This window comes from Phyllostomus hastatus, unplaced genomic scaffold (genome assembly GCF_019186645.2).
Source record: "Phyllostomus hastatus isolate PE091 unplaced genomic scaffold, TTU_PhHast_1.1 phas_contig_147, whole genome shotgun sequence".
Lineage (NCBI taxonomy): Eukaryota > Metazoa > Chordata > Mammalia > Chiroptera > Phyllostomidae > Phyllostomus > Phyllostomus hastatus.
Window position 1 is genome coordinate 770333 of NW_025333603.1, and position 26187 is coordinate 796519.

The following is a 26187-nucleotide window of genomic DNA, read 5'->3' on the forward strand; positions in this document are numbered from 1 at the left end:
TGCGGGACCAGCCCATCCTGCATCTCTACCCTCCTACCAGTCTGGATAAATGTAGTTTCTTTAATTCTGTAATTGTCAGACTTCTATTCAACTCAATTTCTGACAATTTTGAGTGCTGGTTGTTTTATATTGTAGTTGTAATTTTGATGTGCTTGTGCAAGGAGGTGAGCTATGTTTACCTATGCTGCCATCTTGACAGGAAGTTCCAGTTCTCTCTTTGAATATAAATTTGTCACCAAGAGTAAAAGAGTTAGGGTTGACAAAGAAAGAATCTCAGGATAATGCCTGACATGATAGCCCTTAATTAATATGTAAAAACTGGTTCCTCTCCCCTTGTCCTCTAGTATCCTCCCTTCTTAGAGAAAAAGTATGGTCCAACAGAAGGGACATGGGCTTCAGAATTAGACCAACCTATGTTAAAATCTTAGTTTTCCAATTTTTTTAGCTATGTTTCTTTGGTGAGTTATTCTGTTTCTTTAAGCTGTTTCAGTTGCATTAGCAATAAAATGGGGAGAAAAATATTACTTAGATGCTAGCACTGTTGTGATTAAATGACAATGCATGTGAAACATTCACCCAGGCACTGGGAATACATGATAAACACGGGATGCAGATAATAGCAAATAATAATCAAATGGGCAAATTATTACAGTCATGATGACTGGAATGAAATGGAGTGTTATAAAGTCGAATAACAAAGAAATTTAATCTCATTGAGGGTTTTTTGGGAGTGTTATTAAAATTGTGGTACACATGCCCTGGCCAAATGGCTTGGTTGTCTGGAGCATCTTCTCGTACACCAGAGGGTTGTAGTTTTCATTTTCGGTCAAGGTGCATACTTGGTTTGCAGGATTGATCCCTGGTCGGGGCTTGTATGGGAGGCAATGGGTTGATTCTTTTCTCCCACATCAATGTCTCTCTCTCTCTTTCTCTCTCTCTCCCTCTTTCTCTCCCTTCTTTTCTCTCCCAAATCATTAACTATATCCTCAAGTAAGGGTTAAAAAAATGGTGGCACACATGATGATTATACCACGTTTTCATGTGTGTGTGTATGAGTGTTAGTGTGTGTGGGCTGTGTATAAACAGTGATTACAACTATAGTCTTTGGTGTTAGGCAGACATAAGCTCAAATCCTGGCTTTTCCACTTATAAATAAATTTGAGCAAATTACTTAATTATCTAAATCTCAGGTTTTTATCTGTAAAATGAGAATCATAACATATTTCCACATAGAGCTATTCTGAAGATTTTCCTTCCCATCTCCTTCATCTCTGACTTTTATTGAGTGCTTTCTATGTGCTGGGCACTATGTGCTCAGTAATCCCATAAAACTGGGACTATTAATATCCTGAGGAATCTGAGGCAACAAAAATTTAGGTAACTTGTCCACAGTTAGACACTCATTAAGTGATAAAGTAAGACAGAATTTCAACCCAAAAACCTGGCTCAAGAGGCCATGTGCTTTACATACGCTAGCCATGTGGAAAAATAACTCAATACCTGGGTATTCTCGTTATATTTCTTATCATTGGGCTTCTTTTCTCCAATAAGCATGCAGAAATGAGCATTATTCCTATCCATCTCCCCAAGACCTATAGCATACAATAGGTCCTCTATAAGTGTACTCTAAGTAGATGGATGTACTGGACCTGGTGAAGGCAATCATTATTTTAGAGCCCATGGGTGGGATTAAGGACCCACACCCTTCCCTAGTACCTTCAGAAAGGCTTTCAACACTTTTGATTGCTATGTGCTCTGACAAATGCATAAAATATGGTCCCCTTCCAGCTGCTTGCTCGGTCCCTTTCTGGAGAGGTGCCAGTCACTTATTTGATCAGCTTCAAGCAGCAATGAGGTAGTTAAGACTGAACAAGGGTGCAGTTGGCTGAGAAATGGGTAAATATTTTATAGACTGTATGGTAAATAATGTATATATTCAGAGAAACAAGGTGAATCTTTTATAGGTTTCAGCCCCTATTAAGTCTGCAATTAAATCCTGGTGCTGGAAGAAATTAAAAGCAATTCCTATTCTCCCTACCTTACACAGAGTCAGAGGCCTACCCTTAAGTTCTGGGTTATAAGTTCAGTCTGTTTCCTGATGCTGAATTGCTCAAATTGCAGTATCTTTGTGCAAATAAAAAGGACATGTTCCTTATTCTTAGGCCACTTACAGACATATATTCACAAACATACATATGTATTTTTATATTATTTAGTTGTTTTGTGTCTAGTGTGAGCTAAGTTTCTTTCCATAGATTTTAGTTCTCATAGCAATTCTATTGAGATGCACATAGTGGGTACATAAATACTTGATATTTCACTTATGTTTGCCAGGGGCCTATCTTGTGCCAGTCCCTCTTCTGGGTGATGGAGTACCACTAATCTGGAGTATACAAGTCTGATGGTAGGAGATAGATAACAACAACAGTTGCTAATGAGGATAAGTGCTGGGAAGTAAAATGAAGCAGAATAAGGGGAATAGAGAGTGCCAGGGAGAGGCCTTACTGGTAAAATGACATTTGAGCAGACACTTGCAGGGTAGATGGTGGAGGAAAGAATATTCCTTCCATTTCAAGGTACTATAGAGAATGTTGCTTTGTGTGCCCCATGTCAAGACCATGCTATTCATTCTCCCAGCTTCTGGAAGCTGCCTACTGCTCACACCTGCACCCCTGCCCTAGAGCTGACCTCAATGGCGGGAGCTACTTTGATCATATCCCCCTCCATCCCACCCTGTTCAATAATTGGTTGAGGCAGAAGTACAAAGACCCCTTGTCCCAGTGGGACATGACTCTGAATGGGTATCCTGGTGGGCAATGAGGACCCTATCACTGGTGGTATGCAGAGCTCTGATAGCTACTGGTGTGCTCCAGCTGTACAACTGTTAACACTTCAATTAGTGGTGAATGGGTGAATGGAAGACCAGTGGAAAGGAATGCACTAGCTATCGCTACAGCTCAGGCATTTAAGAAGTTTAGGGAAAAGAGTAATTATAAGGACAATGGAGTTGGCTGGTTGAGTACAATAATGCATTGGAAAAATATATGAAAGGCTGAGATGATTAATCACCAATTTATGGAAAAATCTGAAAGTCAGAAGTCCTACTTGGCAGCATTTAGAGATACTCTCATTTACTACAGCCAGAAGACAGAAAAAAGCTGAGGCTCACATCCAGAACTTAATTATAAAGGTACCAGAGTGCTAGAGAAGCCTGAATTCTCAACCACAGTGAGCCAGCTAAATTAGGGTCAAGACCCTGATTGGGAAGACAAAAAAATCCTGAGATTTGGAATGGCAATATCTAGATTGATTGCATATAAAAACCTTAAGACCCCCATATTTCTGAACCTTCTTGACCTGTGGAAATGATGTACTCTTTGTTAGATAGTGCTCTGTCTGTGTTTGAAGATGATGCAGGAGCCTATGCCTTGAGAGACAAGATCGCTCTGCCAAGGGATCACCTCCAGCTCTCCTCATGGTCATGACTGGTGATTATGTCATACACTAACAAAACTAAACTGAGGAAGTGCTGGTCTAATAAGGGAGGAGAAGAACCCTCAAGGAGTTGAGGAACCTATAGAACACAAACCATCAGGAGCCGGGAGGGTACATTTGGACCCAAAGAGTGATGGAGCAAGGAAAGCAGGACATAAGGTGGGAGATGATAGTTTATTGATATGAGAACACTATCCTGTCACATCAGATTTAACACCCTTGGAAGGACCTTAGGAGATGATACAATGGATCGTAGAAGCTTCCCCCCAAAAAGTGTTAGCCAACAGTGGGTAGGGTAGAATAAATAAAATGACCATGGCAGATGGTGAAAAACAGTTCAAAATGAACTGAGCATATTAAAGTGAACCAACAGATAAGTTTAGGAAACCCACCAGTGAATTATATTTGGTAGGAAGATACTCTATTTACCGACACAACAGAGAATCACCTGGACAGAGGAGAATAAGCATTGTTGAGAAGTTCAGTTGCCTGTCCTTCATGGGTCTGAGTTGCCTGTCCTTCATGGGTCTGAGTAGGAAAAGATAGTATCACAGAAGTGGGTTCCCCAACAGCAATGGGAATGATAGAATTCCCACATAGGGGTCATTCTGTTTGCCAGTTCTCCTTGCAAGTCTTTGGCCAGAACCACCAACCAAAAACTTACAGAGTGTTTAACTCACCAATAAGAGATTCTGCATAATATCTTATTATGCCAAGGAACCCACTTTACAATAAAGGAGGTAAAGCAGCGAGCGGCACATGATATAATGCATTGGTCCTATCAAATAGTGTATGACCCTGAGGATGCTACTTTTGTAGGGTGATAGAATGGCCTTTTGAAGAACCATTTAAAGAGCCAGAATTGAGTGTTACCTTGCAGACAGGTGCTATCTTCCAGGAAGCAGTAAACATGCTATATCAATTACCATTATGTGATGGTGTGTCCCCATTAGGGCTCCAGCAACACATTCAGGGGGCCAGAAACCAAGGAGTGGAAGTATGAGTGTCTTTCACCATTGATTTTGATAACCCACTTGGAGCATTTGTGCTTTTTAGTCCCACTGCCCTGAACTTTCCAGATTTAGAGGTCCTGACTCCCAAAAGAAGAAAGCTTCTACCAGGGTACATTTTAAGACTCCCATTAAATTTTAAGCTATAACTACCTCCTGGTCACCTTGGGCTCCTTATGTCAAAAGACCAGCAGACAAGGAGAGGAATCACCATCTTATTCAGGGTTTATTCATTCTGATAGTCAGCAGGAGGTAGGGCTATTTCTGTACAATGGGAGCACGGACAGGTAGGGTTGATACTCAGGAGATTCACTGGGGAATCTTTTGGTACTCCCAACTGAGACTAGCCTAACTTTGACAGTAAATAGAAAAGAAAAACATAAAAACCATGGGCTCAGGCTCTTCATGGATGAGCATCTGGATTGTCCTTGTCCCTTCACATGAACCACCCAGGTCAGCAGAGCTACTAGAAGGTGAGGGGAATATAAAATATGTAAGGGAAGTGAAATGATACCCATCTATTGCCCCCAGGAAACCAAGGCAGGGACTAGTGACAGGGATTAGTTCATCTCACTATATTTCCTTGTTAAGTTTCCCCAGGAAAAGAAAAGAACCTGACTGAATCCAAGAGATGCTGATCCCAGATGAGCTGAAGCTGTTATATAAAACAAGTGGATCTGGATCTGAGTAGTACCGTAATAGTGCTGTATCCCCAGATTTCCTTTTAGGACTCAGACTCTTATTCTTCCAGCTCCCAGGTACCTAATGAGCTTCCAAGCTGGGGGATTTGGGGAGTGGGAAGGAGCAATGGGCTGGATGAAGAAGATCACTTAATCGATCTTCAGTCCCTGTCCCAGGGCTTCAAGGATATGGGAGAGGAAACAGCCACATTTCAGAGACTTGTTCATTGTTGGATAAATCAGTTCTTTCTATTTAACAAAGTAACCAAAAATACGTGAGAGGTGAGAGTAGGAGGTTAAAACACTAAAAGTCGCAGGGTAGATTTGCAGTAAAGGTGGGATTTGAGCTCAACTTTTTAATTCAAGGCCCAAGGTCATCTGTGCTCTCAGAAGTGTCTTTTCAGCTTCTAGACCTAAACTGTGGTTTTGCAATGGAGGACACTGAGGCTCTGGCAGGCTAAATGACTTTTGTGAGACCTGCAGCCAGGTCTTCTGACTCAGAGACCCAGATTTGTTCTGCAGTACTATATTTAGTGCAATTCAATGTGCTAAACATGTTAGCTAGGTGCCCTTTGAGGTAGGTTTTGAGGAATTGGGCTGTCAAAAACTACCTGGCATCACCTTATTCACCACCCACATCTGTCTGACTCCTCAAGGCAAAACTCTTTTCATTGTGTCATCATCCTCTTTATAGTAGTAAGTGTGACTGAGGACTCCAGTACAGGTCAACCCATGGCAAACAGCTGTCACAGGTGGATGTTTAATAGATGTTTGTCACTTGAATGAAAGTAAAGCGTTTGATTCGGAGACCGACTTCCAGTGTGTAGAAATTCTTGGACATCAGCAGGGTGTCTGAGAATTCAACTCAATTCTGACACTATCTCTTCAGAGGTAGAGTCAGATTCTACAAGTTAACAGTTCAGTCCTACAAGGCTCCCCCACCCTTTGCCAGGCCTTCTGACCTTCTTGCTATAGATTGGAAGTTGCCAGGTCTCCGTCTTTGGGTTTGATTAATTTGTTAGAGCTGCTAACAGAACTTAGAGAAATATTTATTTGCTAGACTGCTGGTTTAATATAAAAGGGCATACCTCAGGAACAGCCAGGTGGAAGAGATGCACAGGGCAAGGTGTGGGGAAAGGGTGCAGAGATTTCATGTTCTCTCAGTACGTGTTCACCCACCTGGAAGCTCTCCAAACCCTGTCCTTTGGGTTTTTATGGAAGCTTCATTACATGGGCATGATTGGTTAACTCATTGACCACTGGTGATCAATTCACACTCTAGTCTTTCTCCCCTTCCAGGAAATCAGGGGGTGGGATAATAAGTTATATCACTCTGTTAGTGGTTGGTTCCTCTGGCAACAAGCCCCCATCCTTAGGTGCTTTCCAGAAATCACCTCATTAACATACACCCAGTTATGGTGGAAAGGGTCTTGTCTTGAAAACAAGACACCCAGTTTACCTTTATGTCACTGAAGGATTTCAAGTACTGAGGACAAGGGACCAAATATTATATAACAAAAGATGCTCCCATTGCTGTAATCGCTCAGGAACTTCTAAGGTTTTTGGGAGCTGTGAACTAGGAACCCTGGACAAAGACCAAATATATGAGAAATACATTTTGGTTACCCAAGGGATCAAATACATATTTCTTATAAATTACAACATCACAGAAGATTACCAACTTGATGAAAGGAAGCCAAGCAGGAATGAGGAAGAACAGAATCACCTTATAGCAGAAAAACTGGGCTTTGCCATTAGAAATATCTGGGGCACTTCTGGCCAAGATGGAGGTGTAGGTAGACACACTGTGCCCCCTCACATAACCAAAGCAAGGACAAAAACCAATTTAAAGATTTTTATTTTTTTATTTATTTTTAGAGAGGGAGGGGAGGGGGGGAGAGAGAGAGAGAGAGAGAGAGAGAGAGAGAGAGAGAGAGGGAGAAACATCAATGTGCGGTTGCTGGGGGTTCTGGCCTGCAACCCAGGAATGTACCCTGACTGGGAATCGAACCTGGGACACTTTGGTTCCCAGCCCACACTCAATCCACTGAGCTACGCCAGCCAGGGCGACAAAAACCAATTTAAAAACAAAAAACAACCAGAACTGACAGATAATAGAACTGTATGGAAGTCCAACAACCAAGGAGTTAAAGAAGAAACAATCATCCAGACCAATAGGAGGGGCGGAAACGGTAGCCGGGTGGAGAGCACTTGCAGAAAGGTGGTGGCTGGCGGACTGGGTGGTCCCACATTCTCATGCAGATAAACTAGGAGGAACAACTGGGGAATGAGACAGACCACACAACCCAGGGTTCCAGTGCAGAGAAATAAAGCCTCAAAACCTCTGACTAAAAATCCCTGTGGGGGTTGAGGCAGCAGTGGGAGAAACTCTCAGCCTTACAGGAGAGTTCACTGGAGAGATCCACAGGGTTCTTGAATGTACACAAACCCACCTATCTCAGAATCAGCACCAGAAGGGCCCATTTTGCTTGTGGATATTGGAGGAAATGACTGAAAACCAGCAGAGAGCGGAGCAAGTGGCCTTGTTCCCTTTCGAACCCCGCCCCCATATATAGTGTCAGAACCCAGCGACATGGGTTGCCCCACCTGGTAAACACCTAAGGCTCCACCCCTTACTATATAACAGATGCACTGAGACAAAAAAAATGGCCCAAATGAAAGAACAGTTCAAGGTCCAGAAAAAATACAATTAAGTGACGAAGAGATAGCCTACTTATCAGATGCACAGTTCAAAACACTGGTTATCAGGATGTTCCAGGAACTTACTGGGTACATCAACAGCATAAAGAAGACCCAGGCAGCAATGAAGTTTGCATTATGTGAAATAAAGAAAAATCTATAGGGAATCAACAGTGACAGGAAGGAAATCAGAACTCAAATCAACGGTTAGAGCAGAAGAAACAAAGAAACATTCAACCAGAACAGAATGAAGAAATAAGAATTCAAAAAAACAAGGAGATACTTAGGAACCCCCAGGACACCTTTAAATGTTCCAATATCTGAATCATAGGGGTGCCAGAAGGAGAAGAGGAAGAGCAACAAATTGAAAACTTATTTGAACAATAATGAAGGAGAACTTCCCCAATCTGGAAAAGGAAATAGACTTTAAGGAAGTCCAGGAAGCTCAGAGTCCCAAAGAAGTTGGACCCAAGGAGGAACACACCAAGGAACATCATAATTACATTAGCCAAGATTAAAAATAAGAAGAGAATCTCAAAAGCAGCAAGACAAAAGGAGAGAGTTACCTACAAAGGAGTTCTCATAAGACTATCAGCTGACTTCTCAAAAGAAATCTTACAGGCAATAAGGGTCTGGAAAGAAGTGTTCCAAGTCATGAAAGGCAAGGACTTACATCCAAGACTACTGTATCCAGCAAAGCTATCATTTATAATAGAGGGGCAGATAAAGTGTTTCACAGATAAAGTCAAATTAAAGGAGTTCATCATCACCCAGCCCTTATTATATGAAATGTTAAAGGGACTTATCTAAGAAAAAGATAAAAAATATGAACAGTAAAATGACAACAAACTCACAGCTATTAACAACTAAACCTAAAAACAAAAACAAAACCAAAAACAAACCAAAAACAAACTAAGCAAACAACTAGAACAGGAACAGAATCACAGAAATGGAAATCACATGGAGTGTTATCAGTGGGGAAGCGGGGGAGGAGAACGGGGAAAAGGTACAGGGAATAAGAAGCAGAAATGATAGGTACAAAATAGACAGGGGAAGGTTAAGAATAGTATGGGAAATGTAGAAGCCAAAGAACTTATATGTATGACACATGGACATGAACTAAAGGGGGAATGCGGGTGGGAGTGGGTGTGTAAGGTGGAGGGGAATAAAGGGGAGAAAATAGGACAACTGTAATGGCATAATTAATAAAATATATTTAAAAAATAAAAAAATATCTAGGTTCAAATTCAGTTTAAAACCATTTGCTGGCTCGTTGACTTGAGGTAAATAATTTCTTTGAGTCTTAGTTTCTTCATTTGTGAAACAAAGAGTAATACTGTTCACCACAGAGAACTGCTATATTATTAAATGGCATCATGCCTGTCAAACTTTTATACAAGGCCTGGCTCACAGAAGGGTTCAGTCAAGATAAGCTATTACTAGTGTCAGGGAGGAAGAAACTTTCCTCTGTTCCTCGAGGCTCTTCTTGCTGCTCTAGTCATTAAATCAGCATAAGGCAGATGAACAAGAGTAAATAACTAAATTAAATTACATAGGTATGTAAAGGAGCCCCATATAATGAGAGAGTCAGAGACCCCCACATACATGAGACAATCACAGACCCCCACATACATGAGAGTTTCAGCAACAGAAGGGAAAATGAGGTACATATGATGTTCTGAGTTGAGGATGAGAAAAAGTTCTGTGGGACTTCAGAGGGGAGGGAGGAGGGTCATTCATAGGATGGTAAGGAGAGATGTTCAGTAATTAGAAATTTACCCTGCCCTACAGATAGGTTGTAAAAAGTCATTTCTGGTGATAACTCTTATGGGGCAAGACCACGACTTTACACTCTTTCAATTCTTTAAAGTAGAAGTTTTTGGTGAGACTGCACGGTCTCAATTGCCTTCAGTTCAAAATAACTCACATGCCCTAGTGGCACATCTTGGGTGGGGTGGGCAGGGAGCCTGTTCCCAATGCTATATGCTCTTTGGTTTGAATCTTCACTCTCTGTTTGTACCCGAGGTTGTTGCCATAAGTGCCCAGGTTCCCTATCTGGTATTGCCCACTGACATTTTGTTTTTCTTCCTTCTTCAAACCACTCCAAGTGCCCTCTGGCCTCTGCCCCACCAACTCATCTCTGGATCTGGGACTGGGCTCCTGCCCCAGTCATGGAATCCTCATCATGCATGCAGTCATCCTTTTTCTCAGGACCCCAGACCAAATGAACCTGCACATTCTGGCCATGCTTATTAATAGAATAATCATATAATGAATGGTTAACTTTTACTGAGCATTTGCTCTGAGCTTGGGGCTTTGCCAAGAGCTTGTATCTATCATCTCATTTAACCATCACAGCAACCCCAGAGGTAAATTGTGTTTTAATCTGTTTGCAGAGCAGGAGGTTAAATCTCCAAAAGGTTAAGTAAGGTTCCCAGGGCCCATAGTTCATGACTGGTGGAGTGAGGTTTCATCCTTGGTCTGTATGGCTTCAGGAGCCGTGTTTCCAACCTCAGTGACTCTGAATGGCTCCTGCTGCCAGACCCACTGCCCACCCAGGGACAGAGTCTGTTGCCTACCTTCGGCCCCCTGCCAGGTCTCTGCCTCTCTTCAGAAACCTGAGGTTGACTTGTCTGTGTTGTGAAAATAGGTGTTACCGGAAATATATTAGTTATTTATTTTTGTGTAATTGTTGTTCCTCCACTTGAAGGTCAGTTCCAAGAAAGCAAAGATAATGAAGTGTCATTTACTGTATTCTTAGTTTCCAAAACTAGTGGCTGACACATAGTAGGTGCCCAGGAGAGAGTTGTTGAATGATACTGAATGAATCCCACAGAGCTCACCACACCTCTCACACCCCACCCACCCTCCCAGGGCTGGCCCAGTTGCTGGTCCACATTCAGGCTCGGTAGCTAGGCCTCCACCCCTGGCCACTTGCCTCTTGGAAGTGCTTTCTCGCTTTCTGTTGCTGGAAGAAGTCTCTACTTCCCCTCCCCACAGTGTAGAGACCTCTAGATCTGTGATTAGAAACCAAAGCTGGCCTCATAATTTGTGTATATTCATTGATACCCAGGGTGACTGAGGGAGGGCCTGAGCCATGCATACAGCACAAGGCCACTCCTCCCAGTTGGCCTTTCCCAGAATACTAGCTGCCATTGATAGAGCCCTTCCTGAAAAAATCTTGAGAAATAGATGTTTGTATTCCTGTTTTGCCAATGAAGAAGAGACTGAAGCTCAGGGAGATGGGTTCACTTTCCTGAATCACATATTAAGTAGCAGAACTGCATTTTGAATCCAGATGTTTGATTCCAAGGGTAGTTTTCTTATCTGTTAAGCAGGAGATGGTGACAGTGTCAATGAGTTTGTTCTGGAAAAGGCCTCCTGTATCCAGAAGATAGGGAGAAAATCAAGGGAAGAGAAGTCCCACCTTGGCATTGCACCATCTTAATCTCCTTGGAATCTGGACCAGAGATAGCGCTGGACTCAGCATGTGGCAACTCAGCTGCTCCCCCTGTCACTCCCCCAAGGGTCCCCTGAGGTATGTCATTTCTGTCTGACATTTTTGGAATATTTTATGATTCATTCTTGGAGGATCAACTTTTTAACTCTTTTCCCATGGAAGAATTTTTTCTTCCTTAGCTGCAGGCCTGTGTGGAAACTCAGCGAACTTATGTAAATAGAAAATTGGGACACCCTTTGGTGCTTCATCTCCTGTTACTCCCATAAGCCTGACCTATGGGAATCTAACAGTCTATTAGCTTGTTCTGGGGATCATGGAGACTGGAAGGACCTTATTTTTCAGAGGCAGGACTTGGCCAAGGACATAACCCAGTTCTTGATACTTTGAGTTCTGGATTCTATGCATTCCACCTTCATAAATCCATGGAGCCTGACTTAGTGTGGTTTATTAACATAAACTTAAGATAAGCCAAATTTTTTAGTTTAGTCAATAGTACTCATGTTTTCAAATAATACTTTCCTAATTCTCTTATTAGGGCAGAAAAGCTGAACTGAGTGGGTCCTGGATGCCAAATATGAGAGTGAAACTTCACAAGAAGAAAACTCTCTGGGGGCAGAACCAATATACTCTGCCAAATATTTATAAATATTTTCTTTTTTGATGCTCTCAATAATCTTGTGAGAAAGACATTATTTTCTTCATCTTAGAGATAAAGAAATAAGGCTCAGGGAAAGTAATTAGCTTGCTTAAGTTCTCAGAGCTTGTAACAGGGACAGGATCTAAACCTAGATGAACTTGAGGTCTTTTTACAACCTTACAGTCTCCAGGAGTAATTTGGGTTTTATGAAAGCTTGACTTTCTCCAGAAGTGCAGGGACTCCTCGGTCAGCAGCCTGGGGAGTGATTTGTAATTGCCAGGAGGGAGGAGGGGGACTGTGATAGCAGCTGTTACGCCCCACTGCATGCCCTCGTTCCACCCCTCTGACGTCATGGGTGTGCTGCTCATGTCTGAAAGACCCCACCTAGAGAGGCTCCACCCAGTGGCCCAACACCATGGAAATGCGTCCATCCTCTGGGCCAGGGGTCTCAGTCCCTGCTCCCAAGGTAGAGAATGAAGCCAAGTGCTGCATGAGTATCAGGCCAAACATCAGAGCCTGGGACCCAGAGGTATGGTATTGCAGGCATCCAAGACATTCCAGTAGTTCCATCTCAGTGACTTCAGATTACAATTCTGTGGAATATTCTTCAAATGGCTCCTAATAGCATTTAGACTAAAGTTTAAACTCTTGTCCTGGCGTACAAGGTCCTTCTTAATCTAGTTCTTGCCCTAGCATCTGTGTCTCCTTCCCTCTCATACCTTTGCTCTAACCCAATGATTCTCAACTGGTGTGTCACAAGAATTATTCAAACATGCAATATCTGACTATTTAGTCAGGGGCACTGACATTTTTTCCCTTAGATCATCCAATAAAAAACAGCCAACACGACAATAGCTCTTCGGTGTGAATGAATCAACACTACACCTATTTTTTTTTGTCAGGCCACCGAATTTTAGTAATTAGTTTATGGGTGCCATGAGATGGATGAGAAAGGATGAAAGTCGCTGCTCCCACCATATGAACTACCACCAACATGTCCTGCCCCTGACCCTTTTCACAACTCATCTACTGCCTGACACACTTGCTACTTCTTTGTTTTGGTAACTCCATCCCATCTTATAAACTCAGTGTCTTGGCCATCATACCTCCTCTGGGAAGTCCTCCTGAAAGCCCAAGTCTGGGTGAGGCATCTGTCTTATTGACAGAACTACTCTCTATTACACTTCTCTCTCTGCTTGGCTGTTATCTCCCTTAATATGTGACTCCAAAGAAGGGACAGTGCTTTAATCCATGTTGGTTTCCCCAGTGCCTAGGAAAGATTGGTCCTATTTGAATAAAATATTTGGAAGAGCTTGTAGATATTTCTCATCATCAAAGTGAAAATCCTTTTTATAGCTGAGTGCACATAAAGATGATATAAAACATTTATTTTCCATGCTGCCATCTCCTATGCCAGAGTCTAATTCACACAATCATTTAGGACCTGGGGGCTTTCTTCCCCATTTCTCACCTGCATTTGCCCCTCCCTGCCCAGAATCTCAGCTTCAACCCACAGGGGCAGCAGTAAATCTGTAGACCTGCAAGCCCTTTTGATTCCTCAGAGTGGAGTATCAGCAAGCTAAATCAACATCTCTTCTCCGAATACTGACCACCTTTCTTAGTAAACCTTCAATGTGCTTTTGTGCCGACACAAACTTTATGTCTTTCCTCTGTCTTGCTAATAATCTCTTCTCTGCAAAGGGTTTGTTCTGGTTCAGTGTCAAATGTTTATTAAGCTTCCATTATTCTTGGTGTTGGGAAAGCAGAGTAAGTAATCTTCCTACCTCACAAATCTGATTAGTATCCTCCAAGCCTTTGGTGATATCCAATCACTTACTCTACAGAGTACAAGTTCTTTCATGTGGTGGGCCCAGCCCTCCACGCCGTGGTTCAAGCCTAGCTGTCACTTTATGGCCTCCCCTCACTCTCTCCTCACCTTACTCAGCCACCACTGTTCCACCCTCATGTGATTCACTGTCCCAGACATATTGAATTATCTGTAAGTTCCTACGGAAGGTGGACATTTTCAGGCTTCTGGGCCTTGGCTGCTATTTACTCTGACTTGATCTTCCTTTTTTTTTCTTTTCTTTTTTTTATTTCCTTTGAAGTATGTTTAACTAAATCCTACCTTCCCTTCACCACCTAGCTGAAATGAAATGTTCCCCTGTGAAGACCGTCTGACTCCCCTACACAGATTCTTTTCCTATACACCTTAGTTGGTGGAGGAGGAATATGAATTCTTTTCTAGGAGATACTAAGCCCTTTGAAGTGGGGGTCTTTGACTTCTCCTATTATCCCCCAAGTGCTCAGTACCTGGCCTGTAGTAGAGCTTGATCAGGGTTAGTAAAAATGAAACGAATAGTTAAAGAAACAAGTGAATGAACAGAAGGCCATTCTTAAACAAATGAGAGATAAGAAAACAAGCAGACCCAATGTAAAGTGCCAAGTACTCTCATAGTTAAAATCTGAATAAGCACAGAGAGTAGAATACATCTGATTTGCCAGGGAAAGTGGAGAAAGATCAGGGAAGATGTCCTGGGGAAAGGGACACTGTGGCTGTGTCTTAAAGGAAGATATGTCTTCATCATGCGGATGGAGGGAAAGGCATTTGCAGGGAGGGAATGGTCTACACACACAGGCATGAGAGAGAGCTCTCTCACCAGGGAAAGACGAGTCCCACATCACAATGTTGCTGAGCACAGACAGGTCACAGGCACCCGCAAAACATGAAGGGCCTGGAATACCAGCCTAAGGACGGTGATGGCTCCAGCATGCACACTGGGCCCAGTTGCTGAAGAAATTACAAGAGAATGAGAATGGGCCATGCCTGCTCTCACAGCTACCTCTGACTGCTTTATCCTGGACCCCCAACATCTTTTTCATGATTTATGATTCATATTTTTATCAAATTTGGAAAACCATTTCATTATGCTTACCTATTTCCCCACCAAGAATAAAAATAGCACATACACATAAAAATAATTTGGGCCCTGACTGGTGTGGCTCAGTTGTGTTAGGTGTCATCCCACAAAGCAAAATGTCACCAGTTCAATTCCCAGTCAGGGCATGTGCCTGGTTTGGCCCCTGGTCTCGGGGTGTGTGTGGGAGAGGCAACTGATGGATGTTTCTCACTCACAGTGTTGTTTCTCACTCTTTCTCCCTCCTTTACCCTCTCTCTAAATATAAATAAATAAAAATCTTTAAAAAATTGGAAAATTCCTTAAAAAGTCTTGCATCACCACACATAAATACAACCCCTTCTTATATGTTGGCACATTTCATCTTATTTATTTTTCTAGGCACAGCATCCTACAGTTTCGTGTAATCACATATAATGAATCTTTTCGCATGTTATTTATTTTGGAAGGGATCCATTATGAAGACCCTCTTTCAACAGAGAGGAAGGCTGCAGGAGACAGGTGCAAAATGCCACCTTGGTTACTGAAGAACATGGCTTGAAACGTGCAGGCAAAAGCCCCAATGCTGCCCTCAGAGTGAGACGTACCCACACAGCAACCACTGTCAATGGGCTGGCTCAGCTGGAGGAACCCTGTGCATCCTTATCATGCACCCCAGCAGAGGAATGGTGGTGGTGGTGGTGGTGTGTGTGTGTGTGTGTGTGTGTGTGTGTGTGTGTGTAGTGGGGGGAGGGTGTCTGTGAACAGGCTGGTTCCAAAAATACAGAGGGCCCAGAGAGGCCAAGCTGGACATGCTCCATTCCTGTTCCCAGACTTGACAGTAAGGAGAGAAGCTAGAATTCTCTGCAAGTTTTCCTTTCTGAAAGATGGCAGGGTTTTCTTTCCTGTCATTGACCCCTGCAGAATAATGGATTAGGTAGAGCAGCTCTCGGCATAGCTGCTGTGGGAGCTTTCTCAGGCAGACCCCTATGCAACCCCTGGGCTACCTGTCCCTGCTGTTCCCTCCAACACACTCTAAACTTAACTGCTTCACTGTCACTGTCCTTGGCTATTGAAGTGACCTGTGGTCTCCTCTTCCACCACACTGTGGGATGAGTTTCCTGAGAGCAGAGACTCACAACTGTGCTCATTCTCGGACTCCCTGACCATCACATAAGACTGGTGTAGCTTCTGAATCAATGCCTGAGGAGGCACAAAAGAACACACCTAATTTCCCTTGTTTTGTAAACTTGGGCTGCCTCCCTGGCTCTGTGAAAGTTCCTTTTTGTTACTTATTTTGTCTCTCAGTGTCACCTGTCTGGTGAGGTCAGACACTCAAGACAAGTTGGTCCACCGACAGCGAGGGGGCAGGAGACTGTGTAGCCAGGTCAAACCCAGTGACTGAGTCCCTGGGGACCAGCTGGACTGAGCGTGATGTAACCACACCTCCAGGCCTGGTATTAGACCCCTCTAATTTGGTTTTGAAAACATGTGGTTTTGTCCTTGTTCAAATATTGATTTTAAGTAACTTGAGCCTGGCAGAAAAGGCCTCTGCCAAGGCCAGTGAGGCTGTTTGTTGCCTTAATGACATTTCTGTGTGTTTGTGTAACACGGGCTGGCGGTCGAGTTGTCGCTCCCAGGGAAGATTTATGGGACTTTACACTTTGGAAGATATTGAGGCAAACTGTTGATGAAGGCTCAGGGCATAAATCAGACCCACTCGGGCCAACAAAAGACACTTTGGAAAGTTTGCCAACAGCCTCTCTCCTCCTGTGAGCGAGGGGTTTGGATTAGGTCAGCTGGTTTTGGAGCGTGCTCCCTCTGGCCCTTGGATTTTGAAGGAACAGCTGCAGGGAGGCAGAGAAGTGCTTTTGGGTGGGACCCTGAGCAGGCAGGGCCCTTTTTAGAACCTTATTGGCTGTATAGTCATGCTTCTTGCTAGATCTCAGTAGGTAAACATAAAATTTGAAAACCATAGAAGACTTTTGCCATGCCTTCCATATTTAAAATTCTGGTCCTGAATTACCCTGGGCCCTAACAGGAAACAGATGGCTCATTCGAATGGGGTTATTGAGAAGAGTTTAATGAAGGGACTATTAAGAGAGGTATGAATGGAATTAAGGGAAACAAACAAGAGATGGTGAAGTCCTGGGGGCTGGTAACAGTGCCCTTAGACAGAGCCAGAGCTGTGCTGCAGCTCAGGCGGAGAGCTGGCTGATGGGAGTTGAGGTCTTTGGTAGAGGAACACAGCCATTGTCAACTTGCGGCCTTGCAGAAGGGAGCAGGGAATAATACCCTGACCTCTCTTTCTGGTCTTCAGATCTCCTGTGGATGCCTCCTATTGGTTGAGTCCAACTGGAAGCCAGAGGGTTGATGGGGTCTGTGAAGGACAGGTTCCCGGAGAGACTGAGATGGAAAGTGGATTTGCAGGGGGGTGAATGGAAACTACCCAGTCTGTGTCAGGAGCTCTGCAGACCACTGCAGGATGACAGGAGGTAGGAAGCGCTGATTCCCTTCCACTCTGTGTCTATTACCAACCTTCACCTGGCATCTCAGGGCTTCAGCTACCTTGTTTCTGTTTTTAATCAGATGAGGGCTTGGTGATTTCTTCAAATCTTTTCCTGTGCTATGAAAAATGATTCCCTATCTGTCTGAATAGAAGAGTGCTTGTTAGTGGGGTTTAAAGAGAAACAGTAAAAGATACTGACTAAGAACATGGACATTGAGGTCATACATAACTGCGTGTTGATATTGACTGCACCTCTTAATAGCTAGGTGACTTTGGGCAAATTATGTCACCTCTTAGAGCCTCAGTTTCTTGTCTGTGAAGTGGATATAATTATATTACCTTGTGGCACTGGGGCAATGACTGAATGTGTTTAATCATGTAATACACTTAGCATTCATCATGTGGTTAAGACTCAATGGAGAGCACACTGGAAAACACTTAATACACAGAATAAAGTCCTCATTCTCTATTAATATTTACGTTCTTGTCTCCTTTCTGTCCTCAGGTTTTCTGGTTGCCATGCAATAATTTGGAGGGAGAGCTCCTGGATTCATGCCAAAAGTCATTCAGTGAGATGACTGGTAACCCTTGAGCTGACCATGTTACTTCAAACTTTAATGTCTGCCCTTGGGAAAGTCATCCTGCCTCTCTGAGACTCAGGTCCTCCAGCTCTGCCATTCTCAGTTATCACAACAAACTGTGTCATCCTCTGGGCATGCCAAAGTGCCCTGGAGCCCCAGCTGAGTGCCACAGGTTCTTGCTTTCTCTCTTCAGCCGTGTGAGTTTCAGCCAGGGCAGGCTGGCTCCAGCTGTGCTTTTGGCACATGGAATGCTAGCTCCTAACAAAGCCAAAATAGAGAGGGTCATGGGCACTGATCAACCCCAGACCATAGCTTCCTCCTCGTTCTACCAAATGCTACTACTCCTGTGGACCCTGGGGAGACAAATGACCAGTTCACATCTCAGCAGCTGGCCCTGGCTGTAAGTCTACACAATTCACCTTGGCTCTCACTGGCACTGAGAATGAGGTCATACAGGGAGGGAGACAATGGAGAAGACCTCTGCAAGGACAGCAGTAAAACACTCTGTCAGGAGGCGGAAGAGGACCCTGGGGTCATGGGGTCATGGGGTCCCGGCAGCTGTCTTTGAGAGGTAAATAACTTCATAAAGTCCTTGACTAGAAGATAAAATGTGTGCTTTTATGTGCACCAAAGGCCATCTCTAGATTCTTCTCTTATTGTGTTATTTTTTGAATCAATTTTCTTAAGGTGCAGGAGTATAGTGCACTAGAATGAGCAAGAACTAGGATAGCAAGAAGAAAGATCATGGATTTTCAGAGCCAGAGAGGACCTGTGGTGGGCTTAGTCCAGTTCACACCCACCTCTCCAGTACTCTCCTCCTAATTCCCCATGTGCCACCTTCACTGGACTTCTCCCAGTTCCTCCCCACACCCAACTTTCAAACCTGAGACTGGCACACTCTGAGTTCTTCTGGAAAGCTCTTCCTTGTCACTCTTCCCTTGGCTAATTCTTGTTCATTCTTCACATCTCAGTTTATTTGTCATTTTTCAGGGCCTTCCCTCATGCTCCTTCTTTTTTCTTTTCTTCTTCCCAATGGCTGAAATGTAGTTGTGATATTGGACTTTGAGCAGCCATTTTGGGCCATGAGGTAGTTAAAGCTGTGGATGCAAGGACTGCAAGACAGAAGGAGCTGCATTCCCTGAAGTTTTCATAAAGCTGCTTACCCATTCTGAATTTCCCACCTCTAGATTAAAAAAAAATTTAATTGAGGTTGTCATTATAATGTAAAATGAACCATTATCCATTTTAAAGTGTATTTATAGTACATCACTGGCATTTAGTATATTCACCATGTGGTATAAAGATCATCTCTATCTAGTTCCGAGATATATTAGTCACCCCAAAAGGAAACACTGTGCCTATTAAGTAGTCACTCTTCATCCTCCCTTTCACTGAGTCCCTGGAAACTGCTAGTCAGCTTTCAGTGTTTATGTATTTGCTTATTATGGACCTTTCATATAAATGGAATCATACTACATGTGACCATTTGCGTCTGGTTTCTTTCACTTAGCATAGCATTTTCGAGATTCACACCAGACCATGTATCAGCACTCTGTTCCTTTTCATGACCGAATAGCAGATGTATGTGTATGCTACATTTTGTGTGCCCACTCACCTGTTGGTAGACATTTGGGTTATTTCCACTTTTTGACTATTTTGAATATTGTGGCTATGAACTTTTTTGTACAAGTATCTTTAGATTTTTTTCACACAAGACAGGAATATACTTCTATTTACCCCACTGTTATTTGGATTTCTGTCCTCTCAACTGATCATACTTTTAACTGATACAAGAACCTAGAAATTTCAATTTAAAAAAATTATATTTCCTCCCTATCTATCCTGTCTGGAAGTAGAGAGTGTTAAGAAGCAGAAAGATCTTAAGTTATCATTTTCTTTCCATCACCATTTCCTGTGTTTCTTTAGGCCTTGGCAACTATCTAAAACAGGGATAAACAGGCCCTTGAAAACAGAGGTCTAAACCAGATAATCTCACAAACTCTATTGGATTCTTCAAAGTATGTTTTGAAAGGTCTGGGGATTACAGGAAACAGCATGCACCCATTGAAATGTCACTTTCTTTGGAACACTTTCCTTAATTCATCCCCTTCCTTTGTCCTCCAGCAGGATTTTTTCCTTTTGTCTCCCTGCCACCTAGCAGCTCTAAAACTGCGTTGTCCCCAGTCCATCTTAAATTTATTGTGTACATATCTGTTATCTTGGTACAGCACACAGTCCTGGAAAATAAGTCCTTTAAATGAAGTCCATTCTTTCAAACAGAACAAGCACATAAAAGCCAACCACCACAATATATATTCTGGGTGTTTCTTCTCATCCAATTCATTGTCATTTAAAGGCCCTCTGATCCCTTGGGCCTTGGTATCTATGTTTTAGCATTTCTTCTAGAACTCCTTTAGGGGACATTATTCTTCCAGTTGCCAATCTCGTCTCTACCCAAGTCCTATTCACTTGAGCCACAGCTATGGCTTCGAGTCCATGCCATTCAATACTCTTAGATCCATGAATCTCCATGGTTGGTCAGTCCTTGCCTTACTCCTCCATTCCCAGTGCAAAGGAGTTCAGGAAGATTCTAGGTCATAGGTTCTCAGAAAATATTTATTGAAGGAATTCTTAAAAGATACAAAGACCTTAGTTAATCAAAGTTTTGCTCTCATTTTTTAACCAAGGAGTAAAACCTAGAGACAAAGCTTAATCCTGTTTCTTGTGAGAATCTGGGTTGAAGATGGAAAGAAAAACAATTCTTTAAGTCTCAAGTTATATTTCTAGTTCCCTTATTTCTCCCTAAACATTCTCTTCCTTCCCCCCAAATTAGTAAATTCTTGGTATATATTAAGGGTATATTAAACTGAATTGAACCTGACAATTTTTTAAAAGTTAATAATAGGCAATTTATAAATTATACAGGTGCTTATCACTATAAAAATTACATGGATCATCTCATTTATTCCTTGTGAAAAATTACAGACACTATCATTATTTTTATTTTACACATGAGAACAGTGAAGCCTCTCAGGTGGGCTAAGCAACTTGCCCAAAACCTCATAGTTAATAACTGAGAGGACACAGTTTCACTTAGGTCATCTAATTTTAGTCTACATGCACTGTGCTATACCCAAAATGAAATTCAAGTTTACGCAAATATTTCCATACCTCCATTTGTCCATTCATCAAGTTTGTACTGAGTGTCTCTGCTGGGTCACTTGCTTGGGATAAAGAGATAACTAGGATGGAGTTCTATGCAGGGTAATATGAAGAATTTCAACATTATTTTTTCTGGCACACTTATTGAAGCTAATTTGTAGCTTCAATCACATGTTTTTGTTTTTGTTTTTAATGGTGGGGTCCTTCTGAGATTTCCCATCTCTTTAATAGAGGAGAGTGAATACGAGTAGTAGCAGTGCTACTAGCTAAGTATCCCAAAGTATAGTTAAGTAGCAGAACTCAAAGATATGAGGTCCTAATCCATGGAACCTGCAAACATTGCTTCATGTAATGAAGACTTTGTAGACACAATTCACTTAAAGGTTTCCAAATGAGGAGATTATCATGGATGACCCAGGTGGGCTGAATGCAATCACAAGTGTCCTTGTAAGAGGGAATGGGATGGAGACCCAACTATACACAGAGAGAAGGCATTGTTACCACAGAGGTAAAGACTGGAGTGATGCAGCCATAAGGCAAGAATGCTGGCAGCCCAGAAGCTAGAAAAGGCAAAGAGTGAGTTCTCCCCTAGAATCCTGATTTCAGATTTCTGACCTCCAGAACTGAGAGAGAATAAATTTTTGTTGTTTTAAGCCACCAAGTTTGTATCAGTTTGTTAGAGCAGCTGCAAGAAATGAGCACATAAATTACCATACTGTGTTGCTCTGATGGCCCCTGGAATCTTTAGAACCCAGGACAGAAATAAAACACATAGTAAGAAACTGAGTTTCAGAAAAATAAATTGACTTACCCAGGGTCACATGGCTAGCAGGCAGTGAAGATGAGATTAAAACGTGGCTCTGACTAACTCCCAAGTTTTGAAAATCACTTTATAGTTTATAAACACTTTGACTTAAGTGTCTTAAAATTTTTTATGGACTTTTTTAAAATCTCTTAAAACTCAGAGATTTTATTTTTTCTTCTCTCTTCTTTTCCTTTCCTTTTCTTTGTTTTATTTTCTTTGTTTTAAAATAAAGTGGGAACCTGAGATTCAGCAAGGTGAGTGGACATGACTTAGGTCACTGTGGAGGAGCTAGGACCGGAACCCAGGCTGGGCCTTCAGATTCTCTGCCCCGGCACCCACGCCCATGGTATGTTCACATGATGGATGCGGAGGTCCTGTCGTGAGCTTCCTGCCAGCCTGACTGCAGGCACCCCCAGCTTATCAGTCTGACCTTTGGTTTTCCATAGCCACCCTGTGTGGAGGAAGCTGCCAGTAGGCGGCCAAGGCTGGTGTTGTCCTTATTTAGAATTGCTTTCACTTAAACTAAGCTTGCTCTTACAAAACATGTTTATTCTGGTTTCCTCTCCCTTCTGGCGGCCTGACCAGTGTGAGCCCAGAGCTCAGCAGCTCCAGCTCTCAACCATGGACCAGGACAGGGCAGGACAAGGAGAAAAACATGAGACTCTGGAGAAGGCATGCAGGAGGGCATAAGTTCCCTTCCCAAGTTCTATACTAGATGGAGTGGACAGCCTCCATTGGGGGTATTGCTGTGAGTCTTGGGGAGAAAGGAGTAGCCATTCAAGCTACTCCTTAGGTAAGACTGACCTTAACTTAAAATCCAAACAGTTTTAGAGTCACAATAATGATGATGATATTTTTAATAATACAGCAACTTATTTATCATACACACTTACTATATAAACCAAGCATGCTATTAAGTCTCTTATGTATTTTATTTTGTATAATCCTTAGGATAACTATATTTGATAGGTACTTTTAAAACCTTGCTTTATACATAAGAAAACTGAACCTTAGAGAGGTCAAGGCCATATGGCTAGTAAGCCACAGGAGCTGGGATTTGAAGACAGGTCTGTTTGGGTCCAGAGTGTCTTCTCTTACATAACATTTTTCTTTAGGGACTCTCTGAACTAGCCCCTCTGTTAGAAGAGTGAGGTGCAGAGAGCAGAGTGACTTGCCCAAGGTCACACAATAAATTCTTAGCAGAGCTCTTTTTCCAGGATTACAGAACAGTGTTTTTTCTAATAGTTTACTCCAATGTAAACTGTAATTTTAAAAGGAAAAAAAAAGTAGTTCAAGATTTCCCACTTGCTGTAATTTGAAAGGCTTTTTCTCCCCTCTACTTACCTCTTCAAATCCCTTTTTGAGGTGTTACTCTTTGGGACCAATACCTTTCTTCCATGGGCATTTATTCCTTCCCTGTCCAGTGGGTCTGGAAGGGAAGGTTACCTTAGGGGTCAGCCAGAATCTTCCCATTGCATATCTGTTTCCCGTTCCCTTCCCCTATGGTTCTGTCTCACTTTTGTTCTAGGACAAAAGTCTGCCTCTGTTTATGGTGCCCTTCCAGAGATGCCACATTTCTGACAAGTTTCATGGTTGGCCTTACAAAAGGCAGTTATGATGCCAGTTTAATGGGAGGACAAGTCTATCCTCATGTCTTCTGGACTCCCTCTAATTTTTCTTTTTATGTCTGCCTAGTATCAAACAACATGGGTGTACTCTCCCCAGAGTTTGAAGAGAAGCCATGGTCACTTTGCTGCAAGTAACCCTTGATTTTCTCATCCATATAATAGACACAATAATCTTTGCCTTACCTAGCTCATGTGCTAGTGAAGAGCAAAGAAATATGGAAATTTTAAAAACTCTAAAATGCTAGACAAAGTGCTCAATTATTAGGCAGACTATAATCTGGAGATTTCCCTCTCCCTAGTAAAAAAGAAAATCCTAGGTAGTCATTAATTTGTCAAACATTTGCTACCCAAGATCTCCTCTGCTTTTCCAAGGAGACCAAAAAAGATGGATGTGCAGCAGTGATGGGTAGGAAGGTGCTTCCCTGGTTGAATCAAAGCTGGTTTTCAAGTCTCAGATCTGCCATTTGCTAGCTGATTGTTGCCAAGTAAAGCACGTAATCTTTTCAGGGGCCTGTTTCCTAATCTATAAAGTGGGGCTGTAATGCCTACCTCTCAGGGTTTTTGGGAAACATAGTAAGAAACAAGGTCTAAGGGGGAGCAGCCAAGCCCTGAACACCCGGTTTGTATCAACTAGTTGACAAAAATGATCTCAGCGCTTACAATATCTTGGAAACCTATGCTTCATTAGACTGTTTTTAGAGTTAAGAGAATTAAAGCTCAGAGAAGTTCAGCAATTTGTCTAAAATCATAAAGTAAGTCGGAGAGGTAGAATTCTAATATATCTCTTTATTCCAAAGACTGGTAACTTCCGCCTGCCTCACTTTACCTTTCAGTGTAAATGTGGAAATATTTTAAAAGCAGTGAAATGATGCAGAGAGGGACTTGTTTGGATGTGCAAACACTTACTAAGGACCTGTTATGTGGGAGGCCCGGGGATGGAGTCTAGTGGCAGAGACCGCAAGTTCAGTGTTTGCTTCCTTTGAGGCCTCAGTGTTCTTGTCTGATGAACAAGAAAAGAATCTCTTAGGTTGTCTTTAGAATGCCATTTTGCTCATCTCTGACTTTCTAGAGGTATATATTGAAAGGAATGAGTCAAAGTGAAAATGGGGAGGAAAGAACAGATGTTCATCGAAGCCTGTATGATACGCCATATGCTATGTGTTTGCTAGTCTCCAGAGCTGGCTGCCTTAGTCCCTTCCCTCTCTGGACACACATACTGCTCCTCACGTCAGGACGTGAAGTCCACTTGGATCTTGCTCTTCTTGTACCTGAGCTGGCTTCAGTGACTTACTGGACCAAAGGAACACAACAGATCTGGAACTGCCAGGACAACTTCACAAGAAGTTTTGCAACTTATGCCAGGATCTTTCATAATGCCGGCTCTCAGGATGCTGCCTCCTGGAACCTGGCCCTGGTGCTGTGAGGAGTCCATGCCACAGGGAAAGGCCATGTGTCCGTATTCCAGTCGACAGGCCTACCTGAGCTCCCATCCGGTGTAAATTGCCAGTGATAGGAATGCACCATCTTGGACATTCAGTCCGGTTGAACCTTCACATGACTCCAGTCCAGTTCACATCTGCCTACAACCACACAAGAGCCTCCCAACAAGAGCACCTGGCTGAGCTCAGCCAACTCACAGAACTGCAAGAGATCATCCTAAGTCAGTGCTTGAAGCTCCTAAATTTTGAAGTAGTTTGATAGGCTGCAGTAGATAACTAAAAGACACGTTATTTAATTGCCACAAAAATACTTGTTATTTTAGTCCCATGGTATAGAAAGGGCACCTGAAGTTCAGAGAGGTTAGAATAATTGTCTGAGGTCCCATAGAATGTGGCAAAACTCTGTTTAGAAATTAAACCTAGTTGATTTCAAATCCTTCATTTTAACTTTCATTATTAAAAGACCATTTTTTCACATTTAGTTCATTTAGTAGCACAACATTAAGTTGAGGTAGATAACTGAACATAGATACAATAAGATTTGCTATATATAACCAAATTTGGGGGAAATTATAAAATATATCTCTCACTGTTGTTTATTAGATATTAATTATCTACCAGATTTTAGTGATATTTGGTTATGGCATGTTAAGCTAGGATTGTGCTTCCCCATTTCAAAACTGTTTTGGCCAAATTGCTTTGTCTATCCCCAGTTTGCTCAGCACTATCACCAACTTCACAGATATTTCTGCCACCTGCCACCTCCATTGCACCTGTATCCTGAGCCCTTTATTCAAAGTTTATTCAATAAATGATCATTAAATGCCGATTCTGGGAAGGCATGTGCTTGGTGCTGGGAGTTTGGAATCTGGGATACAGACAAGTAGACAGACCCCACACACACATAAGCACACAGCCATAGCACGTAGTCAGGATAGGGGCGGAGAGGCCCTTGATATATATGTGAATCCTCTTACTTCCCTCCACTCGTGTTCAGCCTCCACTGAGCTGCTTTTAGGTCCTTGAACATGCCATCCTGTTTCTCAGCCCTGTTTACTCATGCTGCTTTTTGGGTACTTCTTCACCTTGCAAGCCTCTGTGTCTTTCATTCCCTCTATCGGCAAACTCAGCAAATGACCCTGCCATTGTCTGCTCCTTTGTGTCTCTCTCCCTTTAACTGAGCT